The sequence below is a fragment of the Hyperolius riggenbachi genome, chromosome 2, assembly GCF_040937935.1.
Source record: "Hyperolius riggenbachi isolate aHypRig1 chromosome 2, aHypRig1.pri, whole genome shotgun sequence".
Taxonomy (NCBI): Eukaryota; Metazoa; Chordata; class Amphibia; order Anura; family Hyperoliidae; genus Hyperolius; species Hyperolius riggenbachi.
The window spans coordinates 350,664,029-350,691,052 of NC_090647.1; the positions used below are offsets into that span (position 1 = coordinate 350,664,029).

The following is a 27,024-nucleotide window of genomic DNA, read 5'->3' on the forward strand; positions in this document are numbered from 1 at the left end:
ACACTGCCTAAAACTGGCAATTACAAGCCAGGATTGCAGCAGGGAGTGGCAGAAACAGCACAGAGGGGCCCGGGAGAACATAATGAATAGAATGGTATGCTTTTTATTGTAAGAATTTTAGAGTACAGATTCTCTTTAAAGGACTTCCGAGGCCAAAATTAATAAAATCACACTATACCTTTTTTTTTTGCAGAATCCACGGAGGACGTCCTGCCCGTCTTCCGCTCCGTGCCGCCATCAATGCAGGTCTTTTCATTCCCCTAGGGCTCGGCCCGACCCCACCGAACGGGTCGCATCGATGCCACCTCTAACATGGCCGCCGCCTTGCTCCGCAGCTGCCCAGTACGCTTTGTCGCTAGCGCGACTGCGCAGCCTATTGCCCGCCTCCCGCCGCGTACTAGGTCCCGGCATGCTCCCCAAGCGTACGTCAGCGACAAAGCGTACTGCGCAGCCACGGAGCAAGGCGGCCATGTTAGAGGTGGCATCGATGCGACCCGTTCGGTGGGGTCGGGCCGAGCCCTAGGGGAATGAAAAGACCTGCATTGATGGCGGCACGGAGCGGAGGACGGGCAGGACGTCCTCCGTGGATTCTGCAAAAAAAATAGGTATAGTGTGATTTTATTAATTTTGGCCTCGGAAGTCCTTTAAGCTCATGTTTTGTGCTGAAAAATTAGGCTTATATGCGAGTATATCTATACATACATACATACATACATACATACATACATACATAATATATGTATAGGGTTTCTGAACAAAAGTGTGGTAATATTGCCATGCACCAAGAGCGTACGGCAATAGTACCATTAGTACAACAAGTAGTTGGTAACATGCATTAACATAATTAGCAACTGCAACATTACTCGTGAACAGCGGGTTGCGCCAATTGCGTAACTTGCGGTACGTGATAGTAATAGTAATATTGCTGTGCACCATCTCTGCGTGGAAATATTACCAGATTTTTGTGCATCAACCCCTATGTGCACGGTGTATCCATGTTTGTATGAATTTCTCCAGACTCTGGCTTCTCCCCACATCCCTGAAAAGTTTATTTTTTCTACACAAAATTTTCCTGACATAACACTAGGACTGGAAGCATGTATGTGCACTGACATTGAATTTAAATTTTGACAACTGTTAGGTAGTTTGCTTAACTCATGCTATACGAACAATGCTAGCAACATATGCACAATGCAACTGCATAGTTTGTGTAATGCCTGGCGATAGTAGCAAAAAGGTTTCTGATCCCTGAAAGCTTGCATAATTTAACTTTACCAACTACTGGTAGCCATTAAAAGGTATTATTTTTTTCTACCTACATGTAATGCCTGGCATAATTTACGTGGGCTATCTGCACATGTAAATTTTGCATTTTTTAGTGAACAGACTGAGAGGAGTTGTTTAGTGTACTCTGTAAAGCTTTGGGGAAAATAGTAGCAATATATAAAGGCATAATAATAAATACACTGTACAATCTTTCCATATTCTATATTTATTTGTATCTATAGTTACTTGGAATCAGTTCCATCCATGATCATTTCAGTATAGAAAAGAGTTCTGATGCAGACTGACTACATTAAATAAAAAATATGCATTGTTGCAAAGAATGTGTGTACCTGTAGTTATTATCATTATTATTAATTGTATTTTTATACTACATTTATCTTCCCAAGCTCTTTACAAGGTGCAGGCAGACATACATTAACAGCTCACCTTTGCATTACAGGAAGGCCTAACAATACATAAAACCCACACATAAAGTACGTCAATTATGTATAGTATAATAACATCATCCTAAGGGTACATCTTTAGTTAAACAATTACAACAAAGAAAAAAAACAGTACAGGCAGAAACGGAGGGGGCAGAAGAGACCGGGGGGAGCAGTGGGCATGAGGAGAGCCCACTAAACATGCCTGCTCCCTCCATTTTTTATTTAATTTTGCGCCAAGGCATCCTTTAAGGGCTCGATTCAATTGTAATTTGTAACAAAATTTTAATTATATATCATAAATTGTACTATAGCAATACAAATTGCAAAAGCTAATTTTTAAAATCTTTATTTTGAATTTTTGCAGGATTGTTGCTAACATTTCCATCTTTTTAGGAAGACAGGATTTTTTGCAGAAATATACCAAATTTCTGAAAAAAAAATATCCTTGAAAATCCATTGATGTCAATGAGACACAAGAAAACGCACAAAATTAATATTTATGGACAGAAATCAAATGTACATGAAAATGTACTTTAGCAATGTGTATTTCAGTGTGGAATTCTTCTGGCAAAAAAAAAATCTCACCGACTTACCATACGCAAATCATAAAAGCCTCTGTGTGAAATTTCCCTGATAGCATTAGCCAGTGATGACACAGTGTATCTGGAGATCTAGTGCTGTAATTGAAGCTGGGTCCAGGACATCCTGCTTTGAAGACAAATATTCAGCTTTCTGATTTATATACAGTATTTTTGATGACCAGTATAAATCTTCACTTAATAATCATTAGTGTATCCATAGAACTAGAGCTAGCAATTTTAAACAATGTTTGACACTTTTAAAAACAAGTTTCAATGCAGATTTTTTTCTGTATATTTCAGAATTTTTTTCATTAAATAAAACTGATGTGAAATCTATTGGCCCTTAGGTTGTTATTCAATATTATACAGCTCTAGCCTTCTTTATCATAGTTATCTTTTCCTTCCCAGAGAGATCCATTTGGTCTTATTTATAAACACACTGGGCCCGATCCAATTCACATTTCTCCTACACTTTCTCCAAGGTGATATTTTCACATTTTATAAAAAAAAAAAAAATGCCTTTTAAGCCGCCAGCACGCAAGAAAATGCTCACAATATTTTTTTTTTCACCTAACTTTTGGTACTTTTTCAATTGCAGAGTGCTGAAAAGTCATTTTAAAATAGAAGATGCAAAATTATCTCCTAGGGAAAAACTTAGGAGAAAAAGTGAATTGGATCAGGCTTACTAAGTTCTAAATTTGACCTGCTGTCTGAGATAAACTTTTTGCCTTTGCAAGATGTGCCTTCTTTTTGAGGTAAGTTCCATCACTATTAGCTTTTAATGATTTTTGACACTTCTTACGTAGAATATTTATCACTGATCCCACCCTTGGTGGTGTAGTTTGGTATTTTACCTTTGTGGTTCTTTGCAGTGTGTCAATCCAAGGGGGTTCCACAGACCTAAATAGGGTTGGCTTGCTCTCCATGTGGTTGGTCACCTCTCAGGAGACCCATCATTGTCAGCACGCTCTGCTGATAAAAATTTTAACAATTCTTTAAAGTATTACACAAGGTTGGCTCTCTTTTGTAATCTCCTTCTCAATGTATTTATAAGCACTATTGACAGAGATTTGGTACTTTTAGTTTTTCCTTTCATCTCCTCCAATTTCCACTGAGCTCTCCAGAAAATATCAGATGATTTACAGATTCTTTTTTTTTCAGTTTCAAACTGCATTTACTTACACATACTGTAATCTTCTGACTTATGCAAAGTTCAGCTCAGTAGGATACCATTGAGACATTTTCTGTACCCCTGACCCAGGCTCATTAAAAAGAACATTTTACACGTGTTTGGCATTAAAGAAATGACTGACCATGTGACCATACTGGCCCTGGCTTCTGACCATAAAACTTCTCACAGAGTCCCAGCTGCTGAAAATGGTTTCTATCATGGTGCCAGATTAGCTAGGGCCAGCATTTCCACATTATTTATCTTCCTAAGCTACAAAAGGGTATTTCTATCTCTGTTTGTAAAAATAAACTGTGAAATTCTTTCAGGACTCAAATTGCTCCTGACATTGTCATACAAGGTGTTAACTACAGGTAAGACACTTTGACACTAAATTAGGGCGGCTGTTAGTTATATGGTAGGTGCAAAAAGGATGAGACGATCTCTTACATTAAAGGACAACTATGCTGTGGTATATGGCTTTTTATTCCTATGTGATTGAATTTTTACCTCACATAGGGCTGAAAGCCATGAACCGCACATGGGACAATCACCTTTGAGTTTGACAAGTAATCCTTACCTATTACAGATGACGGTCACACCAAATCTATAGTAAATCTACAGAGGTAAAAGTTATGTACAGAGTGTGGGCTGGAAAGACATATTGATTGGCTAACAGCCAAGTACAGGTACCCCACATTGTCACTGGCAACAGTGTTAGTGCTGCATTGGATTATGTTTCACTTCTATTTTTTTGTTTTTGTTTGTAGGAGCCACAGTTGGGTTGCCTCCAGCCCATTCCCTCCTCCTCCCATAGAATAGAAAAGACTGTTCAGCACTAGCTAAGCAGTGTGTCTCTCAAGCAATCCTCTAAAACTTTCAATGAAAACAATCACTATTAATAACTTAGGGAGGTCAGCAATGGAGCCCCTGAACAAAGCTTTACAGTTACCCCTAGGTAAAGGATGCCTAAGCATCAGAGGGGACCGTTTGGGTAAGGCATAAGGGAATAAGTTACTGTCAGGCACTGACCAGGTGTAGGCAATGGTTAGTGCTGGTCATTGTAGCTTAATTGTAATGCTGGTGTTTCATGAGATGCAAAATTGCAATTGTTGGCGATTTTCATTTTAGTGACCATAGAGTGAATTCAAGAGATTTTCACTCAGAGTTTGAATTTCCAGAAGGTCTCCAATTCTCCTGTTATTCATATGCCAGCTTTTCTATCTCCAGATCACTGCTACTAAAAATCTAATAACAGTCATGAGGTTCCTTTAGTTGTGACTAATGCACAAGACATATCAATACCTCATCTCACCCACTCACTGATCACTCACGGCGGGGGCTGAAAAATCAGCTTGTAGGTCAAAACAACCAAGTGGCCCCTGGAGGAAGCTGATATTGCGGGTGACTTATGACTGCTGGTCAATATTGAGGGACGTCTTTGACTGCTAAAAGATTTTTCAAGCCACCTATGGCTGCTGGTAGATTATTGGAGTCACCTATGACTTTTGGCTGATTTTGGAACCACCTATGACTGTCGGCCAATATTAAGGGTCACCTATGACTGCTGCAAGATATTGGGGGTCACCTATACCTGCTGCCAGATATTTGGAAAATGAGCCTAGTTGTAGCTCCAATAAAATCAGAATCACTTTTATTTAACCAAATAAGTTTGCACTTACAAGGAATTTGACTTAGCAGTTGCTTAACAGACACAGACAACAATACAAGGACAGACAGTACAGACAGAGCTGCAAACAGGGCATTACAAATTGATGCTCTGTAAGGGGCCCATCTCCCTCCCTGCTGAGTAACATACATTTAACGGTTTCCAGGCTCCAGCAGTGTGCATTGAACAGGAAAAACAGCTACAGAGTTAAGGAACTCCATGCTGAGGTACTCAAATGGTGTGGATTTTTTTTCAGTCGCAGAGCTGAATTCATTTGCTATCAGCTCATTAATTCACTGGCTATCTAGACCAGGACATACCAGGTATAGCATAGGTCAGTGATGGCTAACCTTGGCACTCTAGCTGTGGTGGAACTACAAGTCCCAGGAGGCATTGCAATACTCTGACAACTCTAAGCATAACTTGGGGAGGCAGAGGCATAATGGGATTTGTAGTTTTGTCACAGTTGGAGTGCCAATGTTAGCCATCACTGGCATAGGTAAACAAAATGAAGATTTCATGTTCGTTATAAGCTGTATATGTTGTTTTTGTAATAGCTAAACAACAGGTCAGATTACAGAGCAGTACAGAGCTTCTACACATATGCAGAGATGCACTGACAGCAGCAAATACTAGAGAATCCAGAATCCTGCTAGCTTGCCCCTAATCTGCCCCCTCCCTTTCTTCTCCCACTCTTCTTTAATAGTTTGGACTCCTGATTTAAAGATCTGTAGCTACAAAAATTATCCCCAACCCCCTATCAATAATGATCCCTCAATCTGTGTTGCTATCCCCACATATTGCACAATCCTCAATATAACCATGTCAACAATGTGTCACCCCAGCATTGCCATGTCCCCACAGTCCCCTGAGTACTGTTATATTTCCCCGGAGTCCCTAGTAAAGCCCACTTCCCGCTGACCTGCTTTCCCCCTTCCCCATGTGTCTCCTTTATTGCCATATACCCCCAGCATCCCCATGGTATTTTGGCTGCAAGGCTAAAATCTTGTCTTCTACTGTACCCCCCATCACTCTACATTGCTCCCTTTATTTTGCTGTGTCTCACCTTTACCTCCTCCTTTGCTTCTCTCTCTCCCCCCCAGTTCAATTTACTTTATCTCCTGAGTTTTCTGCTAGGTGATATTTTCATACCTTGTCATAAAATGTTTTTGTAAACCACCAGCAAGCAACAAAATACTTAAAATAATGTTGATGGTATGTTTTCAGCAACTTACGGGTACTTGTTCAATTGTAAAATGATGAAAATGATCTCACAGACGATAAGAAAAAGTTAATTGCATATTGGCCCCAGTCTCTAAACTTTCTACTCCTCTCTCCCTCACTTATCCTATCTTCCCTTCCTTTTTTTCTTCATATCTCCCTCTCTAAAAGAATTCCATTAGTGTGTCACCCTAATTAATATTATAAGTATTTATATAGTATATTAATAATCTAATGTCCTAATGTGGAGTATAAATAAAAACAAAACAGACACTTACCTGGGGCTTCTATCGGCCCCCTCTATCTGTCATGTCCCGCGCCTCCCTCCTACGATCATTCCTTTCCCGCCGTCAGTCCCGGTCTAATTATTTCTCTAGCGAGACTGCGACTGCGCTTCCGTGTCTACTCGCATCTCCGGTAGCTTACTGTACGGGCACAGTACAAGAAAACCTCGTACTGTGCCTATGCAGTAAGTTCCCGGAGACGTGAGTGGGAATGCACACTATTCGTCTTGTTTGACGAATAATTAACCTGTGCCGACGGCGGCTAACAGAGGATCGTAGAAGGAAGGCGCGGGACATGACAGCTACAGGGGGCAGATAGAAGCCCCAGGTAAGTGTCTGTTTTTGTTTTGTTTTTTACACTCCACAGAACCCTTTTAAGTTCCAAGTTGTTGCTGCTGCACCAGGAGGAAAGCTGTCCCGCTACACACCTGTATGCAGCCTCATCCCTATTTTGTATGAGACCCACTACTGTTTTGTCATCTGCAAACTTCGGAGCCTTAAAGAGAACCCGAGGTGGGGTTCTGAGAACATAATCCCCATACAGAGACTGGGTCTGCCTATAGAGCCCAGCCTCTGTTGCGAGTCAGATTCCCCCGAGGGCCCCCCCTGCGCTCTGCGAGACCCCATTAATCACAGCCGCGCTGTCGACACGCAGCGTGTCACAGCAGGCTGTGTTTACCTCTCTAATGCCAGTCTCGTCGCTGCCCCGCCTCCTGCATCGCTCCGGTCCCCGCCCACGTCCCTTCCCTCACCGCTGATTGGAGGGAAGGGACGCAGGCGGGGACCGGAGCGATGCAGGAGGCGGGGGAGAGCGGAGACTGACATTAGAGGTAAACATAGCCCGCACAGCGCGGCTGTGATTAATGGGGTCTCGCTGAGTGCAGGGGGGCTTGGGGGAATCTGACTAGCAACAGAGGCTGGGCTTTATAGGCAGACCCAAACTCTGTATGGGGATTTCATTGTTAGAACCCCGCCTCGGGTTCTCTTTATCAGTTGATCTGTGGAGATGCAGTCATTGGTGTACAGGGAATAAAGCAATGGGGAAAAAACACAGCCCTGAGGTGCTCCAGTGCTGATTGTGAGAGACTGAGGTGCCTTTCAGTAGTCTAACCTCCTGTGGGTCAAAAAAATGGTAATCCATTTGCAGATAGGTTCAGTCATGCTTAGTCAAGAGAGCAGCGGTGGTATTATGGTCTTGAATAATGCATTCTTGAATCAGCCAAACATACATGGATATTCCTTTAAACTGCAGAAATTGGGAAGAGAAAGATTCACAGTAAGGAAACATACTAGGAAACATACTGTGATCTTTAGGAATAAATTCACACCTGCAAATGAAGATACATATGAAAAATAAGGATAACTAATTCCTAAGTCATGAAGCTATAGGAGATTGTATGTATCCAAACACTATGCAATTAACAAAGATGTGAAACACGAAGGATATCTTTAATATTGAATGCCTGGTCTACTGCTTTGCACCACTCAGTATTAGATCAGATCTCAAGAGGGAATACCTCCACTGTTAGCTTTGTACTGTTATGCTATAACAGCTGGGACATATTGAAACACTAGATACTGAAAGAACCTTTAAGCCGCATCTACATGCGTAGATGAGGCGGCGATCCGGCGGCTCGATTAGCCGCCGGATCGCCTCTTCCGCGTCCCCGCACGTGCCCGCCGCGTTCTCGCTCGCCACGCGTGCGCCGGATTCGATTCCCCGCTCGTCCCCGCTTATCTTCCGCTCGATTCCCTGCCATTGTCCCCTCGCGGGGAGCGAGCAGGGAATCGGCGGAAGCACGATCCGTCCTGTCGGATCTTATCAATCGAGCCGGCGTGTAGATGCGGCTTTAAGACACTACAGTAATAGCAATCCACAAGCAACAGATCTGTCAGATGACCCTGAAAACAGGTGAGGTAATAAAAATGGCAAGTGACCAGGAAAAGTAAAAAAATAAATAAATGTGTACAGACATTTTAATCTTCTGAGTGAACTAACAACCACTTAGAATGAAGAATGCAGTAAAATGCTACACAGCTCTATGAGATCAGGTATTCCACAGAGATATGGATCATGAGGAACCACAAGCCGACTGGCTAGTAGCCGACCCATTAGTACTTATAGCTGGTCGGCTAGTGCTAGGTGTCACAGACCGCGAGCCGGTCTGCGGGTGGGGTAAATCGATCAGCGTCAGAAATCCTCTTACACGGTCATTTGTTCATCACAAAGGGTAACCCGCATTCGCAATTTGATGAACTGACTCGCGAAGGGAGCGTTCTGATACCAACCGAATCACTCCACACACATATACAATTCAAAGATCTGCCACCAAGCGAGTTACACAGCCCGCTACTGTAATTTTACTAGGACTTCGAGAACACTTTAGTAACCCCTAGCAGTATGCAAGAATCTGGGCCAGATCGTTATGTCTGGGCCGGGTTCTCGCATACGGGTTATAAATGTATACTTCTATTAAACACAGGGTAGCGAGTTCAGGAGAATAGGTACGATTGTGTATGTTCAGCAACAGGTCATAACCGCTAAACGATTTTTAAACGTTTAATAACACAAATGCATTACATACAGTTATATACACCCATTAACATATAAAACACAGAGCTTAAAAATAAAAGGAATAAAACAGAAAGTTCTTACTTAGTTAGCTGAGCAGTCCATTTGAAGCATGAAGAAAATAGTCCAGTTTAAACGTAGGCATTCAGCTTAAAAGTCCTTTGTACACAACATGCGCCCGGTTCTTCCGTGAGCACATGTCTGGACTTCCCTAGTCGATGTAAATTGAAGAACTGGGAGGAGTTCCTTGCAAACGCTTTTTACTGACCAGAGTTTTGGGGCGGTCACTACCTGGAAAGTAGGTGTGTTTGAGGCAGGGTTACCTCCTGGCAGGCAAGTTACCACCCACAGACTTGGAGCAAGGAATGTACCAATTATTAATAATTTGTGTAATTCCGCCCCAGATGGGTGCATCGCAAATCCGAGACCATATTCATAAGCAGCACGCGACTCTGTATTAAATGAGTCTATACACGCCTAGTCTGTCGAATTTGCTCTACGCAGGCTGGATCAAGTGGATTCTCTATTGTTTCCTGATAGCTAGAGAATGATAATTCATGTGAATTATAGACCTGTTTCCTAGGTATCAGGAAATGTAATTTTGGTCTTGCTGTGCCAAACCTATTTTGAATTATTAATAAGTTAACGTTCCCTTTGTGTGAAGCTATACGCTTGGAGGGAAATTTTGAATCTCAACCAGTTTGAGCTGGGTTTCCTTTTGGGGAAAGATGAGCTATGTACCAAATGGCTTCTCGGCAGGGGAGCTAGCCACGTGTGAATTCTTTCCTGACCTGAACAGGATGTGGGGGAGGGCTGTCCTCTCTCAGTAAGAGAGAGGGAAATTGACATCTATTGTGCATTTACCCAAGACTGACAGGAACTGTGCACGACATGCGAAAGTCGATGGCGCTAGCGCACAACTTTTCCGTAATGTTCGTCACATCTCCCCCCTACCAGCCGGACGCACAGAGTGGGTCTGCATGACCCGCTCTACGCGCCGCTTAGCTACTGAACGGGTTCTCGACTTCTTATCTGACTGCCCTTTAGACAACTCACCAGAAGCATAAGGCCTCATGGTCCGGTGTGTCCCAGTGTCCGCTTTGCGGACGGTGCGATGCACACCAACAGGCTTACCTCTAAAGGCCTGGCTGGGTTTGCGTAGCGCTTCCTGTAAGGGAGAGAGTCGTTGGCTGACATCCGGGTCACTTCCTGACTCTCGAGTGTCAGCCTGCGAATCTGGAAGCAGCGTGGCATACCCCTGCTCTAACTGACTACACCTTGGCACAACATTTTGGTCAGCACAACCTAGGTGGACATTAGAGCACATTTTAAAAAACGAATCAACCTTTACCGGGGTGGCGAGGCTTGCCCCTTCTCCAGGAAGGATAGAGGGTGGACCTCTGGGCAGTTTTGCACTGGGTTGCTTCTGCAAGGGGAAAACATGCAAGGGTGAGACAGGGAAGGTGCGGCCTGTCTCCACCAGCTGTTTGTTAACAGCAGGCAATGGTGGAGCACTCTGGCTGTCATAGCAGGAGGGGAGGTCTAGGCCCCCTGCTGCCTGCTCTGACACCTGGCCTGCTTCCACTGCCAAGCACGGATATGACCCAGGCAACACAAGACTGTTACCTCTTAGGTTAGAGGCAATCACACTTAAACATAAATCATTTTTAGTAATAGGAGATTCAGCATGAAATCTATTAGCAACATCTGGTACAACATTAACATCACAGTTACGTTCATTTTTCACATCATGTACACAGGTATCTGGAACAACAGTGACAGGTCTAGAATCAGACAAACCGTGATTAGACAGCTGTCCATTAGAAGCAGGTACCGCTTCCTGGCCTCCTTCCCTAGGAGGGCTAGGTACCATTACCCTTGCTGCCTCCCTCTGTCCCACCCCAAGCTTGTACAGTACCTGAGTGGGTCCAGACTGGCAATCTGGGGTGTTGATCACAGGTTCATAAAAGGATCGTAGGGTGCCAAGATCGGTGCCCAACAGCACAGGCACTGGGATGTCATCTGTCACCCCCACAACTTTTGACTGGCGGCCCCTTCCCCAATCGAGAACAACACGAGCTTTGGCGATGCGTGCGTGTGTGCCACCAACTCCCACAAGTGTGACACACTCATTAGGCAGGAAATTCTCCCTGGCTACAAGATGAGAGCGAACCAAGGTAAGCTCTGCGCCTGTGTCACGGAAACCAACAGCGATCTGGTCGTTAACTTCCACGACTTGATGATTTCCGGAAAGTCGAGGATTTGCTGCTCCCATGACGAGGTAGGCGTGTGCAGTAGAGGATGCGCTAGCCACTTCTGCGCTAGGCTCTGGAGACGGCGTCCTCACCTCGGGGCAGGCAGACTTGAGGTGTCCTCGCTGTCCACAGTGGTAACACTTCGGAACATATGTGGCATCAGGCGGATGAGTAGCAGGCGCAGCATCCGGCCTCTGTGGCTGTGGGACCCGATTCCCACGGTTAGCAGGGGGAGGAGAGCTGGGTTGCATAGGTCTCCCCCCTCTCCAGCTCTGGGCTGGAGGTTTGCAGCTGTCCGGCACACGGGTGGCCACAAAAGTGTCTGCAAGTTCTGCTGCAGTTTTGGCGGAGTCCGGCTTCCGCTCCAAGACAAACTGCCGGACATCTGGAGTGCAGCAGTTCAGCAACTGCTCCTGCACGATGAGGTCCTCCAGACCTTGGTGAGAGTCTTTTTTGAGGCCCCGTGACCACTGCCTGAACACAGTCAGCAGGCGACTCTCCAGGTCGGTGTAAGAGTCTGTGTGGCCTTTCTGCAGGGAGCGAAACTTTTTGCGATAGACCTCTGGGGTCAACTGGTATTTGGCGATAATTGCAGCTTTTATCGCCTCATAGTCATTGTCTTTCTCAGCGGGTAAGTCCACAAACGCCTCAAGCGCTTTGTCCCGCAAGTTGGGTGTCAGATATCTCGCCCACTGCTCCTGGGGCAGATGATGCTGACGACAAGTCTTTTCAAATGAGTGTAAATAAGTGTCCGGTTCGGTTCCCTTCTCCATTTCTGGGAATTTAAACTTTGGAGTCCCAAACGGGCCTGCTGTGGGCCGGAGTTCCGGAGCACTTTGTGAGGGATTTTGGCCTTGCGTTCGCAGGTTGGCCATTTCAAGGTCATGTCTGCGTGCGGCTGCTCTCTCCTCTCTTTCCGCTTCTCTCTCAGCAAACCACCGGCGCTCGGAGGCTTCCCGTTCTGCCTGCTCCCGGCGTTCTGAGGCTTCCATTTCCGCCTGGCGCTGGCGTTCTGCACGGTCAGCATTTTCTCTGACAATCTGCATGTACAGCTCAGGATTTGTCTCTAACAGCCTTTGTAATCCAGGTTGCATTCCAGCATCAGGAACACAGAAAGGGTTTGCATGGGCGGGCTCCTGCCGGCCACCATGCTCCTCAGCAGTTACAGCGACCGGTTCAGACGCGGTACCATTTTCCTCTGGGTCTGGAAGTGGGTTGCTTTGCTCCAACCGCTCACTTTCCTCTGCCCCAGTTACAGCACCGTCTGAACCAGGAGTGTGCTCTCCCAGCATCTGCTCCGGCTGGGTATTCAGTCGCAACAAGTCCTCAATCAATTGCGCTTTCTTTTTTCTATAAGTCACAATGCCTTTTTCTTCACACAAGTTCACTAGGTCTGCCACTGCCATTTTCTTGTATCTTGCTGCAGCCATTTTTGCCAAATAAAAGATAGGATAGGAAAAGAGATTGGGGGGGAACTCTGTGCTACACGTTTAGTCTATATAAATGGTAATGCACCGGTTATCAACCACAGATTTTTGATCTGTTCTGGCAGGTTAATCAAATAACGTTGCCGTTGATGTTCTGAACATACACAAATCCCAAAAAGCTGCCAAACAAATGTCACAGACCGCGAGCCGGTCTGCGGGTGGGGTAAATCGATCAGCGTCAGAAATCCTCTTACACGGTCATTTGTTCATCACAAAGGGTAACCCGCATTCGCAATTTGATGAACTGACTCGCGAAGGGAGCGTTCTGATACCAACCGAATCACTCCACACACATATACAATTCAAAGATCTGCCACCAAGCGAGTTACACAGCCCGCTACTGTAATTTTACTAGGACTTCGAGAACACTTTAGTAACCCCTAGCAGTATGCAAGAATCTGGGCCAGATCGTTATGTCTGGGCCGGGTTCTCGCATACGGGTTATAAATGTATACTTCTATTAAACACAGGGTAGCGAGTTCAGGAGAATAGGTACGATTGTGTATGTTCAGCAACAGGTCATAACCGCTAAACGATTTTTAAACGTTTAATAACACAAATGCATTACATACAGTTATATACACCCATTAACATATAAAACACAGAGCTTAAAAATAAAAGGAATAAAACAGAAAGTTCTTACTTAGTTAGCTGAGCAGTCCATTTGAAGCATGAAGAAAATAGTCCAGTTTAAACGTAGGCATTCAGCTTAAAAGTCCTTTGTACACAACATGCGCCCGGTTCTTCCGTGAGCACATGTCTGGACTTCCCTAGTCGATGTAAATTGAAGAACTGGGAGGAGTTCCTTGCAAACGCTTTTTACTGACCAGAGTTTTGGGGCGGTCACTACCTGGAAAGTAGGTGTGTTTGAGGCAGGGTTACCTCCTGGCAGGCAAGTTACCACCCACAGACTTGGAGCAAGGAATGTACCAATTATTAATAATTTGTGTAATTCCGCCCCAGATGGGTGCATCGCAAATCCGAGACCATATTCATAAGCAGCACGCGACTCTGTATTAAATGAGTCTATACACGCCTAGTCTGTCGAATTTGCTCTACGCAGGCTGGATCAAGTGGATTCTCTATTGTTTCCTGATAGCTAGAGAATGATAATTCATGTGAATTATAGACCTGTTTCCTAGGTATCAGGAAATGTAATTTTGGTCTTGCTGTGCCAAACCTATTTTGAATTATTAATAAGTTAACGTTCCCTTTGTGTGAAGCTATACGCTTGGAGGGAAATTTTGAATCTCAACCAGTTTGAGCTGGGTTTCCTTTTGGGGAAAGATGAGCTATGTACCAAATGGCTTCTCGGCAGGGGAGCTAGCCACGTGTGAATTCTTTCCTGACCTGAACAGGATGTGGGGGAGGGCTGTCCTCTCTCAGTAAGAGAGAGGGAAATTGACATCTATTGTGCATTTACCCAAGACTGACAGGAACTGTGCACGACATGCGAAAGTCGATGGCGCTAGCGCACAACTTTTCCGTAATGTTCGTCACACTAGGCACTAGGAGGGAACTTTGTGTAAGGCAAGAAGGGGGGGGGGGGGTAGGCATTAGAAAGGGGGGTTAGTGTGAGAATATGGGTCCGGGTAAGTCTACAGTAAAATATCAGTAGTGTTACATCAATAGAATGGTTTGCACCTTATACATATTCAGGCTCAGAAGTGACATCTAGCCTGAGGGCCATGGCATAAAAGAAGAGAGCAAAAAGTTTCCCCGTCAAGCCCTCAACATTCATTGATGCACTGGAGGTACAGTACATGCCTCTGTACATGCCAAAGCTGTCAGACTTTTATACATGAACCTCTCTTTGGTGGTCTGTCTCACCAAGGATTCTCACACACAAAGTTTTTCAGATGATGTCCTGTGCCAGTGGGACTTCTCCTTCATGCATGTTTGGTCATCCTTTTCAAATCAACAGCACAAGATGCAGCAGAGATTTTACTGTGAAATTTTGAACACTGCAGTTACATACGCGACCTTGTAAGACATGTTCTTCCTTTCAGCTAGTCTGTATGGGAAATGTAATGTACAGATCTTTTATTGGTATTACCTAAATGAATACACACTGCTGTAAAAAGAGGTACTAACACTTTACATATATTGTATTAAAGATAAAAAGGCAGACTACTGAGTCTAAGCAAACAAAACTGTTTTTGTGGATGCACAATATTTCTATCATTTCTACTGACACAGATTATTACTGAAGAAGGTCAGAAGACAATACTGTAACTTGATACTGCAGGCACAATAATCCCCTGAACACAACCCCCATCCTGGTGGCCAATGAATTCCCTCCGTAATGCAGAGTAGCACAAAGGGCGCTGTTTTACAGAGTCCACACTGTTCCTTGGCTCCTTTTCTTGATGGTAGCCCTGCGCTGTATGGTGAAATCCTGCGGCTCATGATCACCTCATGCATTGGGAGCCAGAGGATATCAGCATAGAGCTAGAGATGGCCTGAACTGTTCGCCACCAAGCAGTATTCTGTATTCTGTGAACCAAGACCAGTTTGTAGTTTTTTTTAAAATTTGCATTCCCATTTTTCCAATAGATTTTAATGGAAGGTGAGCGGCCACTTTAACGGTTAGCAAAGCCCCCTTACATGCTAGAAACACCAAATTTGGAGGGGATGTGGACAGGGACAGTGGATACAAGAGGAAATAATTATTGGTACCGGAGGAGGGGAAGATCCCCTTGTCCATGGGTTGGACAAGGGCTCTCGGGGGGAGGGGAAGGCTTGGCCGCCCCCCCTCCCCTGGACTCCCCCCCCCTCCAATACCTTGGACCATGAGGGCTGGTATACTTCAGGGTGAGAAGCCCTCTCGGCTGAGTCTCCACATTCTGGCTATCCCAGCCTGCATGGGGGACAAGGGGTTAAAGAGGCTCTAAGGAGGCTGGTCAGCTGACCGGCGGGTCAGCTGACCTCAGAGGAGACTCACGGCGCCCAGGATTGGCTGAGTGCAGGGGGGCGTGCCAGTGAGGTCTCCTCTGCTTCTTAAGCCTCCAGGCTTCAGTCTGGCGCTGTCTGGTGTCGTGAATGCCTCGTGTGTTAGCGCTCAGACCTTAGATTAGATCCCAGGTGTTGAAACCAAGGACTTCACACCTAGTCTAGGATTGTTATATTGTTATTGATTCCTGTGTATGACTCTGGCTAAAAACTCTGACTCTGATCTCGCTTACTGATTCTGTACCTCTGCCTATCTGCCTCTAGTTGCTGAACTTCTGCCCAATTTCCGTTTACTCTTCTACCTTACGATTCTGCTTTGATACTGTCTTCTCTGTTGCCGACCCTTGCCTATTTGACCATTCTGCTCACCAGTGGGCCCTCACCACTGGTGAGGTGTTAGCTTAACCAGCTCCTCTGGTGAAGTTGCTCTACTAGGCTGCAGTACAGCCTTAATCGCCTGCTCCTCAGGTGATCAGCAATTGCAGTATTATTTGTAACGCCTGCTCCTCAGGTCTCCCCTAGGCTGCAGTACAGCCTTAATCGCCTGCTCCTCAGGTGATCAGTAATTGCAGTATTATTTGTAGCGCCTGCTCCTCAGGTGTCCTCTAGGCTGCAGTACAGCCTTAATCGCCTGCTCCTCAGGTGATTAGTAATTGCAGTATTGTTGTAATCGCCTATCACTGGGTTGCAGTACTGTCTGAATCACCCGCTCCTTGGGAGATTCTATCTCTTCAGTTCCAGTATCCCCAGCTTGCTGGGGTTTGTACTTTATTATACGGGCAGTACACCGATAGTATCTCACCAGTCTCTCTGGTGAGGTCTCGCTAAACTATTAAAGTTATTGTACTCCCTTACATGGTCAGTGAGCCGATAGTACCTCACCAGCCCCTCTGGTGAGGCCTTGTTATTCTATTAAAGTTTTGAACTCTATTACACGGTCAGTGTATCATTAGTACCTCACCAGCCCCTCTGGTGAGGTCTTGTCAAATTATAAGTCACGGTTGCACCAAATAGTACCTACTCAGCTCCTTGTGCTGCTATACTGGTATTATTGGTCATTCTGCAGATCACACATAATCAGGTATAGCGTCTGCATTATTGGTGATTCTGCAGATCACCAAATAATCAGACATCTGAGCTGTGACACCCAACCATTACAATAAGGTCTTTTTGAAAAAAAGTTTTTTTCCTTCTTGTACCCAGTGTCCCTGTCCACATGCCTTCCAAAGTTGGTGTTTCTAGCATGTAAGGGGGCTTTGCTATTAACCGTTAAAATCGGCGGCCGTTCACCTGCCATACAAATCTATGGAGTTCACTGCTGACCCGTTTTGCAAATTGGTTGAGAAACTTCGCAAAACTGTTCGCAAATAGAAAATTCTATGTTTGCGACATCTCTACTAAGAGCACAAGGCTCCTGGCAACTGAGTCTACAGCATTAAAAACAGCATACAATTAACAGCTAAAACCATTTGACTTATTTTCAAAGGTTAAAACTCATGCTTTATACATTTAGCTTCTAATTGATAAGCCTGCCATTGCCTGGCAGAACTATCAGATTTTGCAGGAAGTGTATACACTGTGTAAACAGGGCAGAAAAGCTTCTACTGTATCCAGGGGGAGCAGAGGACTTTATCTCCTTTATTATTTACTAATTACTTCTCTTGGAGTACATCTGATAATGTGTCCTGCAGCCAGCAATGATATCAGTCAGCTTCAGTAAGGTGCAAATATGCATGCAAAAGACATTACAGCAGTTTCATAGTGATTCATATTACTTTTTTACTGTTCTTTAGTGCATTAGTGGAAAAACATTTTGATGACAATACCACTTTAAAGGGAATCTGAAGTCAAAATAAACGTATGAGATAATGAATTGTATGTGTACTACAGATAAGAAATAGGATGTTAGTAGCAAAGAAACTTTAGTTGTTATCATTGCAAAAGAGCTTCTCTGAACTCTCCGGCCCAACTTTGGTCAAAGACAGTCCCATTTTCTGAAGCACTTATACATCAAAGAAACACTGAGAGTCAACGTCAGACAAGGTTTTACTGTAGGGGAGTTCAAAGGGTCATTAGCTCTGCTCTGTTTCATAGTTTAAAATACAGTGTGTGTTTTTTAATTGCAAATATGGTTGATGCAATGTTATAAAAAGAAAAGCTATATAACTGAAAATAAAAATATGAGACTTTTCTTTGCTACTAATGTTCTATTAATTATCTGTACTACACAATTCATTATGGTTTTTTTATAAGGTTCTTTTTGTCACTTAAAGGGTTCAGCTCGGGTTCAAAAATAGTTATTTACCTCAGGATTTCCTGTCACGCTCTGATGTCCCCAGTTACTCAGTTCGGCCTCCCTCCACATCGGGGCCACGCTCCTCTCCTGAGCGTGGCCGTGCAATAGCCACACAAGCACAGCCGCACATGCGCAGTAGCACGGAGCCACTCGTACATGAGCAGCTCTGGCTTACTGTGCATGCGCAAGCACGCTCTCACGGCCACGCTGATAGAAGTGGAGGTAAATGGCCCTGATATGATTGGCGACAATTGTCACTAATCTTCCGGGGGGAAGGGGGATCAGTGAGGGGGGGGGGGGGTGCATCAGAGCACCGAGCACCGAGTATCTCATTTTGTATCCGAGCTTCGGCTCGGGTACACGTTAAAGGTAAACCTTTAAAAACCTCCTATTTCAAGATTTGTAATGGGCAAAAAGGGTGGGAAAAGAAAGTCCCTGAAGGGGTCAGTCTAACAAATTAGCCAGTACAGAGCGAATGCAAAAGACTTTTAGATTGGAATTCCTAAAAAATTAGGCAGGTCTCACATTAGAGGCAGAAGGCTTTTGCAGGCGCACTTGGCACATTGACGCCGCTCATTTTGATGCAGGTTGAGCTGAATGATGGCTCACCCTGCTGCCACACAAATTCCAAAGGTGTCACTGAACGACCGTCATCAAGGGGACGTCGCTGGACCTGTCAGGTGGTGAGTATGGAGCTTAAGATATCCACCTGCTATAAGGAAACTACTGAGGCAGATGCACTGTAGTTCTTTACTTGGCATGTATAGGTGCAAAAGAGAAGCACAGCTACACAGTGAGCTTTTGAGTCTGAAATTCACAGAACTTACATCCATCAACGTGATTGCTTTGGGAATTTGTTCTCTTCAGCATTGGATTTAACTGGGATTTAATTTAATCTTGATTTCAGAAAGAAGTTTAATAAATATTCAAATAAGCTATTTTTAGAGCACTGAAAAGTGATTTGTGTGACTGTAATTAACAGGAAAATAAATTAATAAGGATATCCCTAATATGTCTTTATACAGATCTTATTTTGTTTTAGGAAATCGATGCCCTCTGGGCATGGCACAGGTCAGAGGAATGCAGAGAGTGAGGGAGGCTATTGTTAGAATATGAATAACAAATACTATTTTAAAAGCTGGAGTGCCTAGATAAACAGTTAAAATAAAGTGCTTTTGGGTTTCAATCACAACTGTGGTAAAATCGCTTTGCACAGACAGCACACAACTACTTTACTGGGGTTTACAACAGCAATGTAATATGCATTGCACGTTGCACACATCTAATTAGGCTCAGAAACAATTCATTACTGCACATCACTGCTGATAAATCAAACTGTCAAGTTTCAATCATTAGACTTCGGAATCTGATTTGTTTGGTGTGCAGTTCCTGTTCAATACACTGTTTTAAGGGCTCGTTCACATCTAAGCGGGAATCGCGTGATTCCCGCTAACTGCAAACCGCTAGCGGGTTTTAAAACCGCTAGTCCTATTCTGGCCTAATGCAGTGTTCTCACTGTTGCGATCGCAGGGGTTTTGCAAATCGCTAATCGCAAACGCGTTAACTGCAGCGGTCGCGATTAGCATGTATAGAACCACTAATCACGATCGCTCCCAAAACGCTAATTTGTCCAGTGATTTTTTTACACGTTAAATTCGCAATAAAAACACCCGCTGAAACGCTAACACAAATCGCTAGCGTTTAGAGATTTTAGATGTGAATGGGGCCTTAATGGAGTTCATTCATGCTCAGTCTAGAGCAGAGGTGTCAAACTCAATCACGTAAGAGACCAAAATCTAAAACATAGTCTAAGTCGTGGGTAAAAATTGTTTATTAAGTTTTAACATTTATTGAATCGTCTCAGACTAAGTGACAGGGTGGGGCTGATCCTCCCCTTCTTCAGAGTAGTGCAGTGGAGCAAAGTAATACTTACCTGCTCCAGTTCTGCTTTGGGTCTCCTCTGATCTTCCTGACAGCCGCACACACTTCTGTCGCCTGAGGTATGTCATATGATCATAAGAAGGAGGTATGGAAGAATACAGCATGTGACTGCCAGAAGGAGCAGGCAAACATTACATGGATCCAAGGAGGGTTTCCCATGCTAATTTCTTTGGAGGGTGGGGCGTTGTTAATTGCTGCACCCCAAGTCAAATTGACAATGTTTTATTCAGAAACACAGTCACCAGTGTGCTCCTATGGACGAGCAGACAGTGTGCTGTGTTTCTTTTGCTGCTTACAATGAATGACATTGGAAGCTCTTGAGGGCTGCATAAACTGACAAGGAGGGCCACATTCAGCCTACGGGCCTTGTGCTTGACACTGTGGTCTTAGAGCAAGAGAAACTGCCTAGTGGAATTTCACATCTCTTCAGTAGTGTAGAGCATGGGTTCTCAACATGTGGTACAGGTACCCGAGTAGTACGTCTGATAGGTCCTTGGGGTACTGTGGGCTTGATATAGTTAAGAATAACAAAGTTATAGGAAATCATAAATCCTGTGTAAACAACACCAAATTAGTATTTTAGCTATGGTAATTAAAAACAATAGTAAATGCTTAGAATAAATAAGTACTAAAATATATCTATGTTAAGGGGTACTTAAGATAATTTGACATACTGGGGGGGGGGGGGGGTGAGCACAGGCTTTCAATAGTGATACATACTAATGAAATATTGAGGAAACCCTGGTGTAGAGGTTGAGGACAATCACTTGGATAGGTGGCAGAGTAGGATCTGGGTCAGATGGCAACTGATATGCTCATGTATATATATGGGTTAAGGCCAGGGCAGGGAATAAAATAATTTGACATCCAAAAATGCTACTTTTCTCTTAGGGAGGGAGGTGGGTTGTTAGGGGACAAGAGGTAGATTCTGGGAGGCAGAGGAGGATTATTGGAGAAAGATGCTTCCACCTCACTTCCTGAATTGTGCTCTGCTCCACCATACTGGACCATGTGGATATATATTGACAGCATTATTATATACGGAACAGATGCTTTGAAAAATCAGGTATGGGTATTTTATTTTAAACATTTTGTTCTGGGTGCAACATGATTTATGACATCAATTGTATATATGTACCAATATTTTTATTATTTTGTTTATTACTATTTTTTTCAATCACGTGTTGTTTTACATACACTGTACTGAATTCTTTATTTAGTGTGCATTAGTTTTGTTTTTTTTCCTGTTTGTATAGTGCCAACATCTTCTGTAGCACTGTATGTAAATACATTTGTATTTATTTGTGGTGTTGTATGTATCATATTTAGAGCTAGGGTCATTTTATTTATTTATGAAGTGGTGTGTGTGCGTGCGTGAGTGTGTGAGTGTGAGCGTGTGCATGTGTTTGCTGTGGTGGTGTATTTTTATTTATTAGGTTTTTTTTTTTTTTACTTATGTTGTTACTACAGTGATGGAATGTACTTTACTAAGCATGAGATGAGCTTGTGTGTTTATATGTATCGGTTACATTTATGGTGTGTTTATATGTATTGGTTGCACTTATGGTGTGTTTATATGTATCGGTTACATTTATGGTGTGCTTATATGTATCGGTTGCATTTATGGTGTGTTTATATGTATTGGTTGCATTTATGGTGTGTTTATATGTATTGGTTGCATTTATGGTGTGTTTATATGTATCGGTTACATTTATGGTGTGTTTATATGTATTGGTTGCATTTATGGTGTGCTTATATGTATTGGTTGCATTTATGGTGTGTTTATATGTATTGGTTGCATTTATGGTGTGCTTATATGTATTGGTTGCATTTATGGTGTGTTTATATGTATTGGTTGCATTTATGGTGTGTTTATATGTATTGGTTGCATTTTTGGTGTGTTTATATGTATTGGTTGCATTTATGGTGTGCATATGCCTGCATGGTGAGTGCATTATATATGTAACCGGGGCTTTCTTGTGTGGGCAGCGTTGGGCACGTCCTGGTCTCGCCCATTGCAACCTCACATTCAGTGGCCTTACAGTGTGTTCCATTGCGTTTCAAGCCTACTAATAAACTGAAAAATCCAACATACAAAATCAGCAAGGCATCCAGGCAGCCAGCATTTTTTAAAAGGAAACGTACATGTCAGTTTTGTTATTGCCTTCAGTTAAATTTTCCTACTAATGAGAAGCATTTCCAATAGGTACTAATAAAAAAAATGTATAAGAAAAATAGGTATGCTATGTCTCCTGTGCGCATGTGCAAGGAAATAGGCCTAATGTCTACGGAATGCATGCACAAGAATTCTTCCATGCTCATTAGGTAGTATAAATCTGCTTCTAGCTTGTTTTAGCGTCCTAAAGCCCATACACACGTTCTACAGCGGTCTTTTATGCAGCACAATTATCAAACATCTTTTGTTGTGAAAAAAGTTGAACAACCCCAAAAAAGTTGCTTGCTATTGTATACACAACTGATAAGACGTCAATCCAACTGTTGGATTGGCGTCTTATCAGTTATGTGAACAATAGCAAGCAACTTTTTTTTGGTTGTTCAACTTGTTTCACAACAAAAGTTGTTTGATAATTGTGCTACATAAAAGACCACTGCTGAGCCTGTGTATGGGGTGTAACGGTTAGTGTCAGCTGGTGACAGGTTTCTGATTATTTGGTGGTCTGCAGTATCACCAATAATACAGAAGCTATATCTGATTATGTGGTGATCTGCAGAATCACCAATAATGCAGAGTTAGACAGAACAGTCAGTACTTTAATCAGAGTGATCACACATGATTAGGTGTACAGTACTCAGTAGCACTCCAGGTGATAGCCCCTGGCTATGGGACTATCACCTGAACAGGAGAGGTCGTACAGGCCGGGTCGGTAACTGATCGGTCAGGCAGCGGTACAGAATCAGCAACCAGTACGTAGTCAGAGGATAGCCAAGGTCGGCAGCAATCAGGTAGGCGTAGTACAGAATCAGAAGGCAAGAGCAGTGTCGAGGTCTGGCCGAGGTCGGCAACCAGAAAGACAGGCAGAGTACAGAATCGTGAGGCAAAGGATAGTCGAGAGTTCAGGCAAGGTTCATACACATAAAGACAATATAAATATCAATTCTAATTATAGCTATCAATAAATTCCTATCTTGTGTGAAATCCCCGGTTTCCTCCCGGATCAAAGCACACCGGAACTATCTAAGGTCTGAGAGCTTAACCGCAAAGTATCAGCAACAGCAGACAATGCACTACTGACAACCCGGGACTTAAATGCAAGGGTAATCCACGCCGTTCCGCCCATACCTCTCAGCCAATCAGATGGCAGAGGTCAGTCCCCAGGTGTCAGCTGACCGGCCGCAGCGCATAAAGGTCCTGCCTCTGTGTGCATGCGCGCGCCCTTCTGCTGTGATGCGCCCTGGAGAGACCTGACCTGGTGGGAACCGATGCCGAGGAGGTGGCGGCAGCATCCGCCGTGACGTCAGACGCAAGAGCGGCGGACACGCTGCTCTCAGCTGCCAAGGTAATTTTGCTACTACTGACATGGGGCTTAAGACCTCTTTCACGCATATGGCAAAACAGTACATTTAACGCTTTAGGGAGACAGACTGCGCTCACAGAGATAAACAACAATTGAAAAGTTACAGCCAAAGGATAATCCAGTCCACTCTATGAGTGTAAACCAAACGTAGGGGTCCAGGCTCTTAAAATGTACATTCCAGATCCTTCTATCATAACCATCACAGATGTGCAAAGAAAAGAGAGAGCATATTGTTTGACTCCATAGGAAATTATACCCTCACCACCCTATGTGATTTCAAACCACTTTCACCTAAATCATTCCCCCGCCAATGTGGCATGTGTAGCATTTATGCGATCTCGTGTGTTTGCGGTCCTACGCACCACTGCATCAGGGAGCACATTGAAAATATTAAAAAATGTTTCGAGCAGCAAGTGCGTCCTTACATTTTAAAGAAAAGTTTCAATCCAGCCCTGCTTTTATGAACTTTTGTGGATTTGAGAAATTGGTTCCCTCCTGGAGAAGATGTAATCGTACCCACGAGATCTCCAGGAGAGAAAGCAAAATGGATTTTCAAATTTAGAAAGCTCAGCACCTGCAGGGTTAAATGTTGAACTAGAAACAAATTGTTTGATCAGTAATAGCTGCAGAAAAAGTTTATTATATTGCATAGAAACGTTTTTATCAACTCGTAAAAGCAATATGATTTTTTAACTTTGTGGCTTGTGCACTCTGTTAGCTCGGATCATGGCTTTCCCTTAGCAAAGGGGAGGTGCACAACTTGCTGCCCTGTGTATAGTTATGAGAGGGGGAGTGGTTTTAGATAGTACATGTACGCCGATCCACATACGTGGGACGATGGCCCCTGTAGAGTCAGAAGTCTGATGAAATGTGTAGGGAGGGGCTATGTGATGAGCAGTGAGTCTTCCAGATTGAATACGAATGGATCTTGGGGCTCGGGTCATGCAAGCAGCCATCCGGGGACCTTTTGTCATTAACTGTTACACGCTTGACATACACTGATCCTTGTGAGTACGGTTTTATCTATTTTTTATATTACATGACGATATTACACTATTGAAGCCTCTTTAAGTTTTACTTTATGGAAGTTGTGAGAACAGTGATTTGAGGAATTGGTCTGCCCCTGCCTCCCTAACGAGGATACATCTCACCTTTGGACTAGTGCAACGCCAGGGTGAGTGCGGGCACATAGGGAGAGTTTTCTAGCACTGGTGATGGCGTGTTTTAGGTGATGGTGGTTTTGAATTCACAGAGGTGAGTGGATCATTTCTTATGGAGTCATACTGTATGCTCTCTCTTTTCTTTGCACATCCATGATAGTTATGAGAGAAGGAGCTGGAACGGACATTTTAGGATCCTGGACCTCTCCATTTGGTTTAGACTTATAGAGTGGATTGGACTACACTTCAATTCGGGTTTATCTCTAACTGTGAGCGCAAATGTGTCTCCCTTAGATTCATACTGCAAATTCCCACATTTGTGCTCTGTCCGTCACACCAGGTGATTAGGGTTTCTTATCCTTAGTGCATTTTTTCCTGTTACTGTATTGACATTTTGGGTGCATTTTAAAAGTAAAAAATGTTGCATGTAACATCTAGGGGTGGCTGCTACCCATTCAGATCTGCATGCAAGAGACCTCCGCCAGTGCTGGATGCTTGCAAACTAGGTTACAGTATCCAACAAACAAACAGGAGTGGCTGTCAAGCAGTTAAGGAGACACTGAAGCGGAAAAAAAATTATGATATATTGATTTGTATGTGTAGTACAGCTAAGAAATAAAACATTAGGAGCAGAGACATACCGTAAGTCTAATACTGTTTCCAGTACAGGAAGAGTTAAGAAAGTCCAGTTGTTATCTATGCAAAAGAGCCATTGAGCTCCACAACTTTCAAAGTTGCAAAGAACTCTGTTTTCTGAAGCTTGTTATCTCATCTATCAGTCACTGTATTGTTTTTTCTTCTGCAGAGGACAGGTCAATAGTTCACTGGCCTGCTCTGTAAAATCATTTAGAATGCTGAGTAGCGTGTCAACTGCAAATATTAGAGAATGATGCAATGTTATAAAAAAAACACCACTATATAACTGAAAATAAAAATATGAGAATATTTTCTTTGCTACAAATGTTCTAGTAATTATCGGTACTACACAACCAATTCATTTTATCATATTTTTTTTTTTCGCTTCAGTGTCTCTAAGTGTATTGCTGTCACAGTGAAAAGTCCATGTTACTAAAAACATCTCCTTTCTCTAACTTAACTACTACATTCTCACATCCTAGAATGCAACACTTTGCTGCAGCTTTTCGCAGTAATATTAAGAAGAAGCAAACTGCAACCAGGTTTACAAAACAGAATGATTTACTAAATCTCAGTATTGCAGTTAGCAGTGTAACACATGTATGAGTTATGTCACCCGATCCGGGTGACATTGCAAGGCCAAAGCTGAACAGACATGTCACTATTCTGCAGGCTAGCAACGCATTCTGTTGCTATGCAGGTGGGAGGAGGACCGAGTGGAGCAAGAGTTGCGTCACGTGGTGGGTGGGAAGAAAAATACTCTTGGCCAGCGATCAGGCGAGTCAATCTGCCAGGCTGATGACTGTTAAAGGCATCAGCGGCCACTGAACAAATGCTAAATTCTCTGCAGAGGCCATTGCTAGCAGAAGAGTTTCATTTTGTGCATGAATTTGTGCCCCTTTTCTGCCAAGCCAACCAGCTTGCATGGTTTTCAACATTAAGAAGGGAGAGTGCTTTGTAGAAAGAGTGGCAGGTTTTCAAACCCTTGCAAAGCACTTTTGTGGAGGAACAAGGCTTTCCCATCTCCAGTCCCCTTAAAAATAAAAGTGTAGGGTGAAATAGGAATTTATGTACTGGTGATCTCCCGCATAAGAGTGTGACTAGATAGCCACCCACTTCAAAAACCTTACTAGTTCAACCTGATTTAAAATTATTAATTAAAAATTAAAGGCACACGCTTGCTTTTAAGACCACTTTCATGTCCCTTCCATAAATTCTGTTTTAAATTTTGTACAGTACTTTTAAATCATGTTTTTAATTTCTGTGCTGAACTTGCATCACTAAAGATACATTCCCCTGTGTTCCATTTTCACCATACTCCTACTTCCAAATGAAAGAACCCATAGGCCCACATACAAAATAACGTCAGCACTTTGCAACTGAAAAAAGTACCAAAAAGTAGGTGAAAAAGTAGTATCAAAACTATTCTGAGTCATTTTTCCTTTGCTGGTGGCCTATAAGCTGCTTTATTGACAAGTTGTGAAAATACCACCTACGAGAAAGTGAATTGTTTATGGGCTATAGTGGCATATTTACATTTTCAAAGATCTTCAT

General features: G+C 43.4%; 1 protein-coding gene across 6 annotated transcripts in view; it reads left to right on the plus strand.

The window, feature by feature from the left end:
- BLACAT1 (BLACAT1 overlapping LEMD1 locus) overlaps positions 1-27,024 on the plus strand; it is a 318,901-nt gene that overhangs the window by 287,622 nt on the left and 4,255 nt on the right. The window contains exon 2 of one of the 6 annotated variants that reach the window (XM_068265552.1): positions 2,892-3,048. The exons of 4 other annotated variants lie outside the window; for them this stretch is intronic. The gene's annotated coding sequence lies outside the window, so the exon portion shown is untranslated. Of the gene's footprint in view, positions 1-2,891; positions 3,049-21,120; positions 21,205-27,024 lie in introns of those variants that run through there. One more of the 6 variants, XM_068265556.1, reaches the window with a different exon arrangement.